Source organism: Dipodomys merriami, unplaced genomic scaffold, assembly GCF_024711535.1.
Source record: "Dipodomys merriami isolate MVZ:Mamm:240054 unplaced genomic scaffold, mDipMer1.0.p SCAF_198, whole genome shotgun sequence".
Classification (NCBI taxonomy): domain Eukaryota; kingdom Metazoa; phylum Chordata; class Mammalia; order Rodentia; family Heteromyidae; genus Dipodomys; species Dipodomys merriami.
Genome location: NW_027203359.1, coordinates 2,064,478 through 2,080,229, shown reverse-complemented (window position 1 = coordinate 2,080,229; position 15,752 = coordinate 2,064,478). Strand labels below are relative to the sequence as shown.

General features: G+C 45.3%; 1 protein-coding gene across 11 annotated transcripts in view; it reads right to left on the bottom strand.

The window, feature by feature from the left end:
- Window positions 1–15,752, bottom strand: part of Foxn3 (forkhead box N3) — a 370,110-nt gene that overhangs the window by 75,743 nt on the left and 278,615 nt on the right. The window lies entirely within an intron of this gene.

Genomic DNA, 15,752 nt, shown 5'->3' with positions numbered 1-15,752 from the left:
GTTACCTAGATGAGATACCACACACAGGAATACAACTAAACCTGCCTTCACTATAGAAATCATTTTGATGTAAAATGAAAAGGCAAAAACTTCAATTAAGCAAATCTCAAGAGCCAATGATCCAAGAAACGGGTGAATTTCATTTCATTTTATTTTTATTTTTTCAAATAAAGTCATTCGAATGGTTTAAACAGCTTATTCAAGTGGAATGTTTTAAAATGCCAGGAATTCAGCCTCTTGATTCGAGAGCTCTGGAATTCAAGGGCCTCAAATTGAGAAAATAATACACAAGCAAATGGTTATAATTTCTTCTTTGTGCGTTCTGGCATTGTGTCCTTGCGTGTACTGCTCTGTGCATACTTCTCTAGTCCCTGAGGACTCTACACCTCTCTCCTGGGAAGGCAAGCCAGCACAAACACCAGCCTACTTGAATACCAAACACCGAGCCTTAGTTGAAATCATAAAGAAAGCTCTTGCTTTCAAATTACAAACCAGGGATATAAAATAAGCATTTCAGGGACTCACTAAAATGAGTCTCTTGTGAGTCACAGATAGACTGTACTCTCCAAAGCTTGCCAACAGTGCTGAGGAATGTTCTAGAAATTCCTAGGGAGCCACATGATGGCGTATTTAGAGACCACCTGCAGCAGTAAAGGCCTTTGTCGTTGTCTTACGGGTTTCTTTACTCTCCTTCCCAAAGCCATCTCCCCTTCCAGGTGACAATGCCACAGGCCACCACTCACTAACAGAGCTCAGCTCTCTGTAAAGCACCTAAGGCATTAGCTGCTAGGTTGGGAGAACTGATTTACAAGCATCATCATAGCCTTTGAAAATACAGGGACAGGGAAGACACGGCCCTACTGGGACGCATCTTCCAGGATGGTCTATACAGACAGATGCTGTATTCGAAGAATGAAAGCATCGGTTCCAAACATTTTTGTATAGACACAGCCATCCTGCAAATGGGATAAATAGGATGCCATTCATTCAGAAAGCACTCAGCAAGCACCTATGACAGTCAGGGGACTCTCGCTGTCAGAGAAAGGCTGGGGCCCTGTTCATTCAGAAGAAACAAGACAGAAAACTAATGATATGACAATTCCATGAAAGACATGGCAGTGTGCAGACCCCAACAGGAATTTGGAAACAATCTGATGGCTGTAGACAATGGACAGAAAATTCAGGAGACAGCAGAACCATACAACCTGAGCCAAATTACACACCCTGAGCCAAATCTGCCTGTTGTTACATAGTCTGAACATTTTCTAATCACTTAAAGAAAAAGAAAAAGGAGATGAAGGGAAAAATGTCTCAGGACACAGGAAGATGATCATGAAATTCAAATGTTTACCCATTTTCATTTTCCTTTTGGTGGTAACTAGAGTTTGAACCCAGGGCCTTGTGCTGGCACTCTACTGCTGAACGCATTCACGGTGCTAAGTATACAATGCTCCCAGTGGCTGCTTTCACTGCCTGAGAGGAAGTGGAGAAAAAGCTGCCACATTCACTATCTGGCCTTGACCCAAAAGATGTGCCAATCCCTACGCTAATTAAATTAAACATGACTGAAGTCTCTGCCTTTGAAAGTGCAATGTAAACATACAAGAACATGTCTAAGGTTAGTCTGCAGTGCTGGCGATGTAACACTTTTTAAAGAATCCAAAAACTTCAGCCAAGTTGGGCACCAGTGGCTCACATCTATAATCCTAGCTACTCAGGAGGCTGACATCTGAGGATCGTGGTTCAAAGCCAGTCCAGGCAGGAAAGCCCATGTGATTCTTTATCTCCAATGCCTACTCAAAAACAAACAAACAAACAAAACAAACAAACTGAAAGTGGAGCTGTGCTCAAATGGTAGAGCAAAAAGCTCAAGGGCAGCACCCAGGCCCTAAGTTCTAGCCCCAGGACTGGTGCAAACATGCCTGTGTGCACACCCACACCCACACTCTCTACTTCAGCTAGTTATAAAGGAAACAGTCTTTAATATCTCCTAAGCTACTGTTTCTGTTTCACAGAGGATGAATCAGACCAGAAAAATCAAATGATTCTTCCAGAACCGTGGGAAATGGCACGGTAATGACAAAAATCCCTTGCTATTCCAAAGTAGGTATTTAGGTCCTCCTTTTGACTGCAAAGAATCAAGCTAACCAAGAAACAGCTGGAGATTAGGATTTAAAACTGATAGGTTATTGTAGCTAATGGTTTTCCCCAGCAAAACATGTCTGCACATTCATGAACACCAGGACCTTAGAGTCACGATTTCCTCCTCTATGGTCTCTCTCTTCTTCCCACCAAGTCCTCCAGATCCAGGTGCCTCAAAAGTCACCTGTTCAAACAGTGGTCCTTGAAGATATCCTGGGACACCTGAGATGAGTCACAAAGCTTTCCTGTCTGTGATCCTAGTTCTTCTATTCTTGGGCCTTTAAGATTTTCACACTCTTAAAAAATTCCTACAAGACTGCAAAATGAAACTCATTCCAAAAGCACCTTGCACATTTAAAATAAATACCCAGTTAAATGTCTATAAATGTAACACTGTATTAGCCAGCCAAGAACAACTGAGCTCAACTCTTATCCAGCTTAAGTATAATATTTAATGAGGGCTGTGAGTGTACTACACTTAGCTTAATATGATTGAGATGGGCCTTCAAATATAAAGAGTGTCTAGAACTAAATCAAGTACTTTAAGTTGTTCTGATTCCTTCCACATAAAGATCCTACTTAACTCTTACTTCTTTATGAAATACTTCTTCCTTTTAAAATTATTTTCTTCCTTTATTACCCATCCCACCAAATTCTGGTTCCGGTACCGGGGCTTGAACTCAGGACCTGGACACTGTTCCTAAGCTGCCTTCTCCTCTGTGGTCTCCAGCCTCCCTGCTGTTCACTAGACACCGTTGAGGTTTGGAGCCCACAATTTCCTTCTTCAAACTTCCTGCTGTAGCGGCGTCCCTGGGCAAATCCTCACCACTCCAAGCCCTTGCCCCTCATCTGTATACGGTACTGCAAAGATGCAAGGCCAAGACTGTGTTGGCTAGTGTCAGTGTTCCAAAGTGCCTATTCTTTTTCATCCTTGATCAAAAAGCATGGCTCTGCAGCCATAGTGGGAATCCCAGCAGTGTCGCATGCCAATCACATGACACGGACCAGTCCCTTGCCCTCGTGAAGCTCATGTCCCAGTACTGCCATTTGTCTCCCAGGGTCATGATACTGCCCTCCCTCCTAGGACTCCACAGTATGAATGAGTTAAAACAAGCAAAGCACTTAGTCACACAGTTTCATAGAGCAGAGGCACAATACTGTCACATATCCCCACCATCCCCTCCCCACTGACTCCCCTGGGAGTCAGTGGCTTAGCCCATCTCAAACTGAGATGCCCAAGTCAAGTAGGGAGTGCAAGACCAGGTGAGGAGACATGGACCTGTGCGCAGCCTGGGATGGCCACGGGGTGAGCCTCGCTGCTCCTCAGGAACTGCAGAGAGGCCAGGAATTCAGATGTTTACGTGCAACTTCCCGTAATGAATCCAAATTTTCCAACTCTTCCTGTCTACCCAACAATTGCCACCTTGTGTCCCCAGTTGCTGGGTCCAGGCTCCCACAGCAAGTCCGCCCAGCTTTGTTCAGATGGCCTGAGAAGAGCTTGTCCCTGTCACCCTGCAGACCCAGCGGTCCTCGGGCCACACTGGCTGGCCACACCCTGCCCGCTGCGAGTTGGGCAGGGCCCCCTATGGCCTGCTCCCCCCCAATGATGCACTTAGAGGCACTTAGCAGGAATCATAGCTGAGCTAAGTGCTTTAATGACACTTGGGCATCGATTTAGAGATGTTTTTATCCCCTGCTTGGATTTCTTGCGCTGGCTCATCTCCAGCCATCCAGCTTTCTTAAGAGGCGAAGATCTCAGAAGCCAGGAGCTGCTCTGGGAAGCTCTCCCTGGCACGAAAGCAGCCGGCCCCTTGCCCTTCCTGTTCCTTTATCTGAGGCAGGTCCAGAGAGCCGAGGGTGCAGTGCAAAGCTGAACGTCACTCAGACGACATTCCCACGTTAACAGTCCTTTCACCAGCTACTGCCCATGTCACTTTCTGCTTTCATTTCTAATCCAGTGGGGGGGGACGGGGAGGGGCACGCGTGGCAATTTTCAACCATGCAGACTGGAGTCAAACACAGGGAAAACTGGAGTTCTTAGAATATCTGACCCAGGCTGCCTGCATTCACTCACTCGCTCATTTATTCATTCAAGGTTTCAAGAGCCATGGGTTCATTTCATGCCTGACACATAAGGCCCTGTGAATAGTGTGTGTGTGTGTGTGTGTGTGTGTGTGTGTGTGTGTGTGTGTGTGTGTGTGTGTGTGTGTGTGTGTGTGTGTGTGTGTGTGTGTGTGTGTGTGTGTGTGTGTGTGTGTGTGTAGACCCCATGTGCACAACGTCCTGCGTTAAAGGTATATTCCCTCCAACACAGAGGCTGGTTGGGGGCTTGGGAAAGAATCCCTCCTCATCATTCTTGTTGAGGCATAGAGAGACAGCTATAAATCACATACCTCTATTTGGCCATTAGTGAGTGGCACCACAGGCTGGGTACTGATTGGTGACTTGCACCTGTAATCCTGGCTACTCAGGAGGCTGAGAGCAGAGGATCACGGTGTGAAGCCAGCCTGAAAACTAAATCCATGAGATTCTCATTCTCCAATTAATCAGCAAAAAGCCAGAAGGGGCTCCAGTGGTAGATTTGCATGAAAAAAGTTAGAAGACCAATCCTCCCCCCATACACACACTCACAAAGTATCATACAGATAAAACCGATCCCGGCTTTGTGTTCTATTCTCAAAGTATATCACAGAATGCTCTAAACAAAGCCTGGTACCTGCCAAGGTCACCCTGGGTCGGTAACCTGTGACCTTCAGGGAAACACCAGGCACATTCTTCATTCCTGACCTCCAGAAAAAGGCAGTCTGCAGAGCAGTCTTCCTCCATCCTCCAAGACAAGTCTTAAGTGTTCTCAGGGCACCTAAGGAACGAAACAGCTTCTCAGAGCCCCAGGGCTCCCCGGCAAGCCTGAAGGGCAGGGGAGGGGTGGGGGCTCACCTCTCACCCAGGGACTCATCTAAGTAGCTCTGAAGGAAAGTGCTCCCTTCGGTGGCCTAGGCAGTGTTCATCTTAGGTAGAGCATACTCTTCCAGAACTAGCTCCTTGCTGCTCTCTCTGCCTTTCTAAGATGTCTGCTGCCATTTTCAAAAAGGAGATAAGAGGCTAGGCACTAGCAGCTCATTCCTATAATCCAACCTATCATTCCTATAATCCAACCTACTCAAGATGCTGAGATCTACGGATCTTGTTTCGAAGCTAGTCTGGGTAGCAAAGTCCTGAGACTTTTATTTGCTAATTAACCACCAAAAAACTGGAAGTGGAACTGGTTCAAGTAGCAGACCACCAGCCTTGAGAGAAAAAGCTAAAAGACAGCACCCCTACCCCTGAGTTCAAGCCCCAGTACTGGCACCAAAAAACTAAAAATGCAACAAAGAGAAGGACTGATCTTTTAAAGGAACAATTGGTATAAAAAGGGACTCTCACATAAAGTGCTCCGGTGGCCTGCAAATGGGAAAAAAAAAAAATCAATCAATCAGTAAGAATGTGTCACTGCCAATCAAAGAGGAGAGCTAGACCCGAATGGACACAGGGAAGGAAGCCGGGGCAGGAATCACATATGCCTTCGAGGGCCTCATGGTTTTGTCGTTTTCCACGAGGCCAGGACAAACAGGCTGTGTAGAGATCTATTTTGGTCACACAGCTGCAAACATATGATTTATGAAGATGTTTGGCGCCGGGCTCCCAGGAGATGTGTGCATCAGGCTACTGTGGTGCCTGCCTGTGAAAATCAGAATATCTGACTGTTTGCTCATCTTTTTTCATCCCACTGAGCAAAGTAAAGTCGAAGGCACTGATCCCTGAGGGGAGTTCCCCACCCCCAAGTTATAGAGTTTTCTTCTTTGCATTACCTAATTTATGAGGGGTTAAGGATGTATATTATTGCATGTGGCATTCACTAGCTTCAACACTATATCAGCCTATTGCTAAACTCTCTCTTTTTAGTTTTATTGATTTCTATTTCTGACCTGCTCGATGCTGGCTCATTCATTATTCAGGGAAAAATCTGGCTATGAGACCATGGTTTGACATCTTGCCAACAAGAGTCTGAGCAGGTGGGCCCTCTGTGATCTTTTCTTCAAAGAATCAGAACCCACAGAAGGCTAGCTCTTCCACTACTCTTGTTATTCATTCACACCCTAGTCATTCTGAAAAATCAGATAACTTTCTGTATGAATGGCAGGTTAGATCAGTGGGGGAAAAATAAGACTCGGGACTCAGAGGACAAAGGTTGTTCTTTGTGTGTTGTGTTGTGTTGTGTGTGTAAAGGAGAGAAACAATCATGACACTGGAACATGAACCCTTGCATAGCCATCCATTCTGCTGATATGAGCTGGGGTTCCCCAGAATGAGGGCAGGGGGAAGTGGTCCCCATGAATCATGACCAAGTCCCCTACTAATTCTCATGGTCACATGACTCAGGCCCATTCCCTGCCTGAGTTTGTCCCCAGGGTGCCAACAGTCACCAAGACACTTTCTTGTCATAGTCATTTTGTATTTTTCATCTTCATAGAGGACAGAAGCAGAGGAAATTACATTTAAAACCCTAAGAAGACAGGCTTGAAATTAGAGAAACTCCTTTTGGAAATTTAGGCTGCAACGTACTACTGAAGGAAGTAGTAAAATTATCCTCTAGAGAAATCTCTTAAGAACAGAACTAATTACCACCTGTAAGTACCAATTTGTGCATAATCTGATTCTGCCTGCTGGATTAGAAAATCTCTTGAAATCCTCTGCAGGCTTCCTGTCCAGTAAGTTTTCGCCATGAAATGTTTGGAATACCTTGGCCGGCTTCTGGCTAAGGTCCTGACTTGAACTGTTGCCAGTTCCCCTGGTCTCCCAGGTGGTTTAACCTCAGGATTCTGCAAGAGGTACAGGCACCATGGACCCCTACCCAAGGGGAGACATTGCTTTTCTATCCCAGGAAGAGTCATGGCTGTATACAGATTCACTCAGCTTCAGAGATCACATTCTAATAGCACAATGGAGACCTCATAGATTTTTCTCATTTGGAAAAGCAACACAGGCATCATGAAGAATGAATTAAGGAATGCCCACCCACTCATGCTCAGCTGAAATGCAGATCACCGGTGAACATACATGCATGAACACAAAGCGCTCTAGTGTGCACACAGTAAGCGTGACCAATGTCACATCACAAAATCCCCTGGGCCACTGCTTGGGGAGACAGTGAGAACCTGGGGCAGAGTTTCTAGTCTTTCTGTGGGCCTTGCCCCCTTAATACAACTGGAGGGCAGGTGTGATGGCACGTTCTGTAGTATCTGAATGCCACAAAAAGTTCCAGGAGAAAGGCAAAGGGACAAAGAACCTGTCCATGAACACAGTGACAAGTTTATGTCCTTCTGCACTGGGTAGGCAAAGTTACATAAAGAAAATGCCAGATCCTCCACTTTCCTTCCTTTCCCTGTCATTGACAGGGAAGTGATGATGATGATGATGATTGATGATGATGATGATGATGGTGGTGGTGGTGGTGGTAACAACCATGAAGCCATCTTTCCCACAAAAGGCTGGGTGAACCTCCCTGAGCATTTGTGAGCACAAACCCGGCCAGGTAGCTCAAGTTGCCATGGTGATAAAGCTCATTGAAAATACTTGGAACAGGGGGAAAAACCCCAAAAAACAAACAAACAAACAAAAAAAACCTTAGTTTTTAGATGCAAGCAACTTTTTGTAATAAGACAAATGTAATTAATATGACTCAATTTAAAGATGGATGGTGCTTTATTTTTAGTATCTTCTGGTCTTTGTTGCCTTGTCGTTGTCATCTTCTTTTTTTAGTGCTGATCCTAAGCCTTGATCCCTGGGCCTGGGCACTGTTCCTAAAGAGTCTCATGGACTTTCCTGCCCAGAATGGCTTCAAACCATGATCCTCAGATCTCATTGTCTTTTTTTTTTTTTTTTTTTGGTTGATTGTGGGGACTGATCTCTGGGCCTGGGTGCTGTCCCTCAGCTCTTCAGCTCAAGGCTAGTGCTCTACTGCCACATGAGCCACAGTGCCACTTCTGCCCACGTTCTGCTTCTGTGGTGGCTGAACCTCGTGCATGTGAGGTAAGCACTCTACCACTGAGCTAACTTCCCAGCCCCAGATCTCATTGTTTTTTGAACTACACTTGTGACAGCATCTGAGGAGGCCAGGGAGGGCCCACAACAGGAGGGAATGCAGTTCGAGTTCTTGGCTTCTGGGTCCTGCTGGGCTTGTGTTCCCAACCTCCTTTCTCTCTGGATTCCTTTCCCCAGGTGAGCATCACCTCTTTGCATACCTGGCTGGCCCCTCAATACTAACAACTCTCCCATTCAGTGTGTTCTAGCTCTGACCACCTGTCCAATTTACTTTTCGGTCTCACTATCTAAAACAAAGGTCATCCAACCTGTCTGAAACATACCATTACCTTAAAGCTTTCAAAACTACAGACTTAAGACCCAGTCACTCAAACTGAAGAGGGTGCTGTCACTGGGCTACGGATAGAGACCCTTCTAATGTATACTCCTGGAGCCCAGCCTGGAGAGATGGCAGGGGAAGCTACCTATGACCAGACACATACCTTGAGGGTATGCCTTGCATTATCATATGTCTCCTTCTCTCTAAAACACATGGACAAATGTCTTCCTGGTCTTTTTTCAAACTCAGGGTCTGGGTACTATCCCTGAGCTCTTAAGCTAAAAGCTAGTAATCAACCAATTTAGATCCATGATGCATGCCACTTCTGGTTTTCTGGTGGTTAACTGGAGATAAGAATGTCACGAACTTTCCTGCAGGGGCTGTCTTTGAACCGTGATCCTCCTCCTGATCTCAGCCTCCTGAGTAGCTAGGATTACAGGCATGATCCACCAAGGCCTGGCTTTTGGGACCTTAATTCTTAATACTAGAGATGTCTATGTTTCTCCTTGGTCAGTTTTAATCTTTTGAACATTTAAACCATAAAAGTGATCATATTTCTCTTTGCCCTGCCTGCTAGGAAACTGAGAGCCAAATGCATGACTGACCATTTCTACCTTTTAAACCAATACATACAACTTATAATATTAATTTTACATGCTTGCCTTGCCCTCCGACGCCCCACTTTATCTTAAATTTCTTGCCTTTACTTTTTCCTTTGTCATGATTTCTAAGCTTCCTTTGTAGGGAGAAAAAAAAATCGAGTTACAACAGGCTCTTGTAAGCTATTGTGGATGAATTCTTTGGGGAAGAAGGTAGGATGTGTTAGATAGATTAATTAAATACAGTTATTGACATGCAGCTGTGCAGAGCAGAGCAGCTCTAAAGCAGATGGTAATAAGCACCAAAGTCCAGACAGGGCTCAAAGGAAACCTTTGGCTTTGGGGGTCAACTCTGTGACAAAGCCTTCCTTCCAGCTCCAGTTGTCACAACACATCTGGAGGCCTGGACGAACTGCATGGTAACTACATTTAAATATTAGGAAATATTTGAAGTCAAATAAAAACTGTTCTACAAGTTCCAAGTTGAGTCCGGACATTGAATTTTGAGTCTGTTCAACAAATCCACAATAGAACTTTGGGAAATGCATCCGTCTTTGGAGCTGATATATAACAAGAAGAGCAATGAAGCTTGGTGTCAATGGCTCATGTTTATAATCCTAGCCACTAGGAGGCTGAGATCTGAGGACTGTGATTCAAACACACCAGCTCAGTAGTAAAGCCCCTGAAATTCTATGTCCAATTAACCACCAAAAAGCCAGACGGGTCAAGTGACAGAACACCAGTCTTGAGCAAAAAAGAAAATCTTAAGGGCAAGTGCCTAGATCCTAGATCCTGAGTTCAAAATCCAATACTAATGTAGACCAGGAGGGAGGGAGGGAAGGAAGGAGGGAGGAGGAGGTAATGATAGTAGCCTGAGTCACTCCATACTCCACTGTAAATTATCAATCTCAGTGAAATTAGCCTGCTTCTTCTTCACATCGCAGAAGTTTTCAAGTATGATATTTCTTCTAGGAGTAAAATGCTAGCTATGAAGTTGCAATATTTAAATGATTTCTAAATGAATTACTTTGCCAATAGTCATTCATCAAGACACTGAAAAAGACATGGAATAGCACTTTTGTCTATATAAAATTTGAAAGTTGCTTTGTTAAAGTAGTTCTCATATTTTTCTCCTATCTTCATGTACAGTCACTAAGTTCATCTTGGAGTAAGTCTGGTTATAATTTTTTGTTAAACAAACCTACCCTAGGGAGGTGTTCTGGGATTTTAAAAAAATCTCTGACAGCTGGTCTGTTCAAGATAGAAACTAAACATTACATTAATGATAGCAATAACAAACTTGTTGGGGGGGTGGTCTTCATAAAAAAGGACTGAATTGTTAGAGAGATTTTTTGCTAATCTGTGTTTCATTGAACTCTAAATTACATCAATTTAACAAAATTTATGCTGATCCCATTTTTTAATCATGCAAGATTTCTGAGGTTCACAACATGAATCTGTAACAGAAATCTAAAATCAAATAGATGTAACAAACTGCCATTGTACATTCTTTTGGGAAACTGTGTGTGTGTGTGTGTGTGTGTGTGTGTGTGTGTGTGTGTGTGTGTGTGTGTGTGTGTGTGAGTGTAAATGCTGGTACTGGGGCTTGAACTCAGGGCCTAGATGCATGCTCTCCCTTAGCTTTTTCGCTCAAGGCTGTAGCTCTACCACTTAAGCCACAGTTCCACTTTTTGGTGGTTGACTTGAAATGGGTCTCATTGATTTCCTTTCCCCATCTGGCTATGAACAGAGATCTTCAGATCTTAGTTTCCCGAGTAGCTAGGAATATAGGTGTGAGCCACCAGTGCCTGGCTCTAACTATGAAAACCTTTTTTCTGAAGTAACATACATTTGGGCAAGATTATCATGCATGCAGATAGCTCAGTGAATTTCCCCAAAGGACTTGCTCATGTAGCCAGCACCCAGCTGAACAAATGGAAGACTATCAACACATCAGGGGCCCCTCTTCTATTTCTCCAGTCATTACTTTGTACACCCCCAAGGTAATCAGAATCTTGATTTGTCTTCCCACGCTGACTCTGGCAAGGATAACACAAACTAAAGCAATCAGATGAGAATCAGGCCCAGGAGAAGAAGAGCCCCTCCCAGGGGCTTCCCTGAGCTTCCGCCACCAAGGACTTGGCTGTGTATGCTCTGCTCAGTTTCAGTGAACAAGTGCCAGTCAAACCAGAAGGATGTGAGCACTTGTATCACTCAAGCAAAGTTCCATGCCTGAGAGATCATCCAACCAGAATTCTCCAAGACTTTGGTCTCTGCCCACTGTTCCAAGAGCTCTTCCTGAGGAAAACAATTGCTTCTATTTATTTGCTGCTTCCTAAAGTGACAGCAAGGATGTGCATATCCTTAGACAGTCATCTCAGACAATGAGCCCACTATGTACATACACATCACTAGGTACTACAAGTAATTATTTCTTGTGTTTCAACTGTACACTTGCAGTCTTTGCATTCCTGATCTCATTTAAAATGGTTTTGTAGGGCTGCAGATCATAGTGACATCAGTAAGCAAGCATGTCTTTTTCATATTCAAGAGCCTGTGTTTAATCCCAGCATCCCCCAGTAACTCCACAAAAGAAACCATATGGTAAAGATCGTATACAGAGTACGGGGCAGGTACCACTCACTCCATCAGCGCGGCATCTCTGAATCTCAAGAGAAAATTGAACACAAAAGCCAGTGGTGCTTTTCAAATGGGATTCGCCCAGTCCCCTCGTCTGCCTTCCTCTCTAGTGGAAATGGGCTCGGGCAGGCTCTCTTCTGGTCACAGGTGGCTATCAACAGCCCCTCAGGCTACATCAGCTTTGAACGAAGCATTTCCCCAGTGTTCACAGCAAGAGGTCTGAAAATCACTCTAATGAGACCAGCCTCATTCACATGACTACCACTGTAGCCAGAGGAATGAGATGACTTACAGTGGGAAGGGCTCCCAACATAACGAGGCCCGTAACAAAGGCTCAGACCAGGAACATGCACACCGACAGGACATTAGTGTGTGCCGCATGCATCTTTGAAAGCAAAGGCGAAATATGGATCAGGATGAAGCGGGGAGACATCGCCACCTCCCTTCTCAATAGCTGACCTTATTCCCTACAGTAAAGGAGCTGGAAAGATGAAAACCAAGTGCCGTGGGTAGATTCTGATCAAGGTGGTGGTGAGGGGGTTTGAACTGACAGGAGGATTGTGTTAGCTGCTTTTCTGGCTGCTGTGACAAACTACCTGACAAAAACACCTTCTAGGAATTAGGGACTTATTTCCACTTCAGGGAGTTCAGGCTATGTGCTTGGACAACACCACGGAGGGGCGGGGGAAGGGGAGGAGTGTCAGGGACATTCTTCACTTCATGGTGGACAGGAAGTAAAGACACAAGAGGGCGGGCGCAAGGACCAGATGTACCCTTGAAAGACATGCCCTCAGTGAAATATGCTCTCCAGCTCAGTCCCACCTTGCAAAGCTTCCATTACTGTACCTGCCTCTGGGGATGGCACTTCAACACAGAAGCCTGTGAGAGACATTTTACATTCAACCACAACAGGGGTTAAGGTTAGATAGTGGCACTTGGGGGTTAGCTGCCACAACCGAAGTCATGTATTAAAGTTAGGGGTGACAGAGTGAAGGATTTAACAGCAGTTATCAGCACACCGCAGCTGCTACCAGACGGTTAACACGGCTAGTATCACGTGGTCAGGGTAGCTGGGGACCGGGATCGCTTAGTATTGTAGCATTCCCAGGGGGAGTCAAAGCAGGTGTACTGACAGGGTAGGGACCAGCAGCAGGTAGAGGTGGGGTGCAATGGGGGTCCAGTGGACCAGGCAGACCAGACAGGGATTGGAGCCTCGGATGATCACAGTATAAAAAGTCACTGCATTTCTCTCATGACCAATCTCCTTAGGAAAAACAGTAACAATTACATCTGAAATCAGTATAATTCGAAGAGTAACTGACTAATGAAAACTCAGCTGAGAACCAAAGACATCTCCTCTTGAATCTCACTCGCTAGATCCTCACTTAATTTTTGAAATTAAGACATCTCTACTGAGACTTCAAACTGTTGGCGACGAATCCAAAAGGTAGTGAGGGGAAGACAAGATGCTAAGTGAGAAAATGTGTTGCATTTCAAAAACTATTATTCCATGTCTGCTGGGGCTGGAATCCCTGAGCAGAACAGATACAGTTCTCTATATTCATGCTTCAAGCTGGATGGCAGTGGCTCATGCCTGTAACCCTAGCTATTCAGACAGCTGAGATCTGAAGACAGTGGTTCAAAGCTAAGCTGGGCAGGAGTCTGTGAGAATCGTTTTGCCAACGACTCACCAAAAAGCCAAAAGTGGTGCTAAGGCTCAGGTGGCAGAATACCAACCATGAGCAAAATAGCTAAGGGAGAATGACCAAGCCCCGAGTTCAAGCCCTAGTACCACAGGCACAGACACAAGATACAGAAAGTACTTTATCTACGAATGGTATATGTTAGACACATGAACCAGGAAACTTGGAGGATATAGAGGATTGCCTAGAATAGCTTCTGTGCTATAAACCTGAATTTGGGTACCTCCCAAAATGTACACATGGGGCTGGGAAGGTAGAGTGCTTGTCTTGCATGCATGAGGCCCTGGGTTCAATTCCTCAGCACCACATAAGCAGAAAAGGCCAGAGGTGGCACTGTGGCTCAACTGGTAGAGAGTTAGCCTTGAGCTGAAGAGTTGAGGGACAGTGCCCAGGCCAAGAGTTCAGGCCCCACGACTGACCCCCCCCAAAAAAAAATGTACATATGATACAAGCATTTCAACAAATGAGCACCAAACACTGACAACTACATATCTGTACCCACACATAACAATCAGGGAGGACTTGGAGCATCCATTTCTTTGTTCATAAGTTCAAGAGGAGAGTGATTTCATGTGCAAACTCTCACTCCGTGGCTGATAGGGTGTGAGAATGTTAGGGACTCTCTATCAACATAATATTGCTTTGCTAACTTAAGTCAGCATCTGGAAAACTCTGACATTCAAGGGACACCCCAAAACAGTCAGCAGGCTTCCTAGGGCGACAGAGAAGTTACAGGTGCACGGATACACAGAGCATAAATATGTTGGTTTAATAGATACCACAGCAAGCAGGCACCACTTCCCTAGACTAAACCTTTTTTTTTTTTGGGGGGGGGGGGTCGGTCGTGGGGCTTGATCTCTGGGCTTGGGTGCTGTCCCTCAGCTCTTCAGCTCAAAGTGAGCATTCTACCACTTGAGCCACAGCGCCACTTCCAGTTTTCTAGTGGTTTATTGGAGATAAGAGTCTCATAGACTTTCCTGCCTGGGCTGGCTTTGAACCATGATCCTTAGATCTCAGACTCCTGAGTAGCTAGGATGACAGGTGTGAGCCACTGGCGCCTGGCTTAGTCTTCACCTTTTATCTCTGCATGCCTCGTGGTGTTGATGCCATTTCTTTGACACTAGCAAATTTCAGATGGAGGGAGGGCTGCAATGGCAGCCCAGCTTTTTGTTGTTGTTGTTTACAGCTTTCAGACCCAGATGGAAATACAGGGCAGAACTATAGTCTGGATAGGACCACGTGCCCAGCTGTCAACCAGCTCTCAACTAAGACCAGTGTACAGAGTTTGTGGGAGAAGTTGGCTCCTTTCTCCTTGGAATTTAGGTTGGACAGAGTGGGGCAAGCAAAGCGGGGGGCGGGGGGCAAACAGAGGGCTGGGGTATCCTGATAATTGCTATTGTTACGCATTGTCCCCAAGAGCCACCTCAATATAGATTGGAGATTGCTGTTGGCAGTCTGAATGTGAGTATCTTGATCTCTTCTTCATTCCCAATGGTGGCAACACAGGCTGGATAGCCTTCTGAGAGTGTGAGAAATTCCAAACACAAGTGTTCAACACAGAACTGGCCATTATACATGACACGGGCTTCTGTGACACAAGGTGGTCACAGTCTTGTCCAAACTCAAAATGCTGGGTTAGAAAATCTCTACCAGTGAATGCTGTCAGGGTAAATATTTAGGCTGTTAACTCCTGTCTGAGAATCTGTGTCTACTAACAGAATCAGAGCATCTAGAGCACGTGTCATTAAAAAAATAAAAAATAAAAACCACACAAAAAGTAAAACAACAACAACAACAGAGTCTGAGAAGAGTGAGCTATGGTAACCATGGCTGGGATGGGGAAGAGGTTCCAAGGTCTTTAGTTCCTTAGCACTGAAAACACGGCTTTCAGTGAGACTGGCTGTCACCCTGTCACTGCTCATCTCTCTGTTTCTCTTTCTCTGAAACTCATCTTTACCAATGTCTCAGACTAAGTCCTATTTCACCACCATCAGAGAGACGAAGCAGAAGAAACATACAACTCACAAGCAATCCCAATTCATCCCCAAAGAGCCTTCTTTCTCTGTCACATTTCTGCAGGCGCTCAGTCACTCAAAAGTGTCAAGAACAGCTTGCAAAGACTTAAGTTCAGTTTCTCCCCTGAGCATCCTTTGGGTCTCTCCCTTAATGCACCAGGACCTTCAAGACAGGGGCAGGGGGGAGAAGGGGAGGGGGGAGAGAAGGGGGTCTGGGGGAGGGGAGGGTGAAGGGACACACAAAACAATGCTA